Genomic DNA, 3441 nt, shown 5'->3' with positions numbered 1-3441 from the left:
TGACTTTCATTTAAACCTTTCAAAGTACAGAGATTTAAATTTTGTTTAGTCCAACTTATGTGTATTATTTTGTTATTAGAAAGCTTTGCAGCCAGTTTTAACTTTTTCTAATCCCTACACATCAAAATAAATTGCAATTTCCAACTGAAAAACAGAGTGACCAGAGAGCATGACAGACTGAAAATCCAGATTTTTTTTTTTTTTTTTTGACAGAGTGGACAGTGTGAGAGAGAGACAGAGAAAGGTCTTCCTTTTCCATTGGTTCACCCCCCCCAATGGCTGCTGCGGCTGCCACACAGCACTGATTCGAAGCCAGGAGCCAGGTGCTTCTCCTGGTCTCCCACACGGGTGCAGGGCCCAAGCACTTGGGCCAACCTCCACTGCCTTCCCGGGCCAATGCATAGAGCTGGCCTGGAAGAGGGGCAACCGGGACAGAATCCAGCGCCCCGACCAGGACTAGAACCTGGGGTGCTGGCGCCGCAGGCAGAGGATTAGCCTCTTGAGCCACAGCGCTGGCCGAAAATCCAGATTTTCATCAGCGAGATTATACAGGGGCTGGTGTTGTGGCATAGCAGCTAAAGCCACTGCCTGTAATGCCAGCATGCCATATGGGCACCAGTTCCAGTTGGTGTCCTGGCTGCTCTACTTCCCTTCCACCTCTCTCCTTTTAGCCTGGGAAAAGCAGCGGAAGGTGGCCCAAGCTTGGAAGAACTTGATGAAGCTCCTGGCTTTGGCCTGGCTTAGCCCTGGCCATTGCAGCTATCTGGAGAATGAACCAGTGGATGGAAGATCTCTCTCTGTGTTTCTCCTTCTCTCTCTTTAACTCTTTCAAGTAAGTAAATCTTAGGGGGAAAAAAAAAGTATATATACTGGAAGTTTACGAAACACTATCCTCCAGATGCTGAGAGAGAATCATTTGGGAACTTAGAATTCTGTAATGTCAAGTGATCATCTGAGACTGAGAGTAAAATAATGACATTTTCAAACAAACAAAACCTAGAAAGTACTGCCCAAAAGACCATTGGTGAAAGAATTATTAAGGACATTCTCAAAAAGTAAAGTGAACTTAAAAGGAATAAAATGCAAAGAATCAACAGAGAGCAGAAAGAGCTGACTAAAATATGTAGTGCTTACCGTGAAACAGGAACTTTCTTAAAATAATGGACCGACACGTGCACCAAAATCTAAATACATGGTCAGTGCTATAAGAAACACATCAGCAGTTTTGTTTGACATACTTGGTAGTGGAACCACACAGAGCCATATCCTGATTATTTAGGGAGTTGGGCAAGTCTTAATCTTTTTATGAAATGTGACTTTTCCAACTTTACCTACTTTTGTCTCATTCCTTTCTATGTAATGAAACAAGCTCTTGAAGGTGATTGTATTACATTTAAAATTTAAATTTTTAAAGTTTACATATAAACTGTTTCAGCACTCAGCAAGAGCTTAATATTTACAAACTAAGCAAACAAGGGCATCTGCCCAGAAAGCCTACCTCACCGTGCCCTCTGCCCCTACACTAAAGCTAATTTCTTAATGGAACCTTTCTTGCCCTCACCCCGCTAACAAGACCTACTTTCTTCCACATGCCTCCAATCCTTTCCACCTCTCTCCTGTCACTAACAGACACAACTGCTTATTGCTTATTTGTGTACACATCTCTCTCTCGCCACTCCCAATATTCTACATGCTCCTTGAAGCAGGGGTTTTCATCTGTGTCCGTCTGTAACACCTTGTACATTGTGTAGCACCTAGTAGCCATTCAATAGATCTGCTGAATGAACGAATTCATAAATAGCTTTATCAAGTAGATGCTTAAAAATTTAGAATTTATTTTCAAATCATACCATTTAAATAGTTCAAAATCAGTATAATGCTGCAGGGTACACCTGGCTGTTGAAAACAACTCAATTAAAAAATACCCAACTCATACTTTATTTCAATTAAATTCATTATAAGTGAAAGTAAAAATTATAATTGATAATGCTTTATATTATTTTTATTTTATAGTATACCACTACAGACACATAAGAAATATTATCTAAATCATTTTCTCTTCCTATTTCTAAATCTGAAAACTATAAAAATAATGAAAGCCATATTATATATTTTCCAAAAGTAAAATGGATACATTTCATCACCAACTTTGTGGGTGAAAGATAGGAACAAGTTTTGGCACATTAGAAAGTTAATGACTAAAAAAACAGGTTCAGAATCATAAACTGCTGTATCTGAGTATGAAAACATAAATATACAAGGGTTTCAATTCTCATTAAAATAGCTTCACATTTCTATAAATGTACATTTGCAAGAACATGAACTGTTGGCCATTACACAATAAACTTTAAATGCTTACAGTCTCAAATAACGAAAACTGTGTAGAAAACCTAGAAACCAAAATCTACAGAAAGAGTTAATTGGGTCTTAGACCTTTTAACACTAGAAATTAAGATCCTAATTTTAGTTACTACTTGGCTCTGGTATGGAAATATCTGAACTATTCATGCAGCATTGACAGAATAACTTTTAATTTTCCATTTTACACATGGCTGTCCAAAGTATCTCTTGTGGGAACTGAAAAATTATTAGCTATTAATTGTGATGCAAGCTCTAATACTGGCCATCCTCACATGGGTCCTTGATTAAGTACTGGCACGAGGTCCTCAGAACTTACACTGTGACGCCTTGGCCCTTCTGGTGACTTCAGTTTCTCGGGTGGGAATCTGAAATAGACTCATGACAGAACAAACTCCATGTCTCAGTAAACTGTGTTAAAGTAAGGCTCCAGTGTGATTTTGGAAACGTAGTCACAAGCTACAGCTTCTTTTTGTGTTTTCTAGAAAAGTCCACCTATATAAAAACTTTCGACCTTGGTTTATTGGATTCACATCTTCCCACAAAACGTGTCAGCTTTCAGTTTTAAGCAATTAATTGATTTTATTACCGCTCTATTTTATGGCTTCTTAAGTCCTAAGATGCTTGAAAAGTATTTACCATTTTCTGATCATTCATTTAAAAAAATATGTGAATACAAGCTTGGAAAATCATAAGGGCTTGGAAAAAAATCGGGTGTTTAAAAAAGCTTATTCAACACCATTAGTTCCAGATATAACACTAAAACTCACTTTAAAAATCCACACAGGATCCCATCTGCAAATCAATCCATAATATTGCCTACTTCTTTGTCAAATGTTGGATGGGGATGGGAGGTCACAAAAAAACCCTGCTGAAGTCTGGATACATTAAGAGCTTAGGTGTGGGTGTTTTTTCTTTCTTAAAAATAACCCTGCAAACTATTCACTTTTCTAAGTCTGGGTGTCTAGGGTTTAAAAAAATCAGTAGGCATAACATTAAAGTTCCCTCTTAAAATATCTTAGTTAATTGTAAGGACTTATTAGTTAATTAAGGACTTATATGAAAAAGTATTGTACATTTCCA

This window comes from Oryctolagus cuniculus, chromosome 7, assembly GCF_964237555.1.
Source record: "Oryctolagus cuniculus chromosome 7, mOryCun1.1, whole genome shotgun sequence".
Classification (NCBI taxonomy): Eukaryota; Metazoa; Chordata; class Mammalia; order Lagomorpha; family Leporidae; genus Oryctolagus; species Oryctolagus cuniculus.
This window is presented reverse-complemented; position numbering follows the sequence as displayed.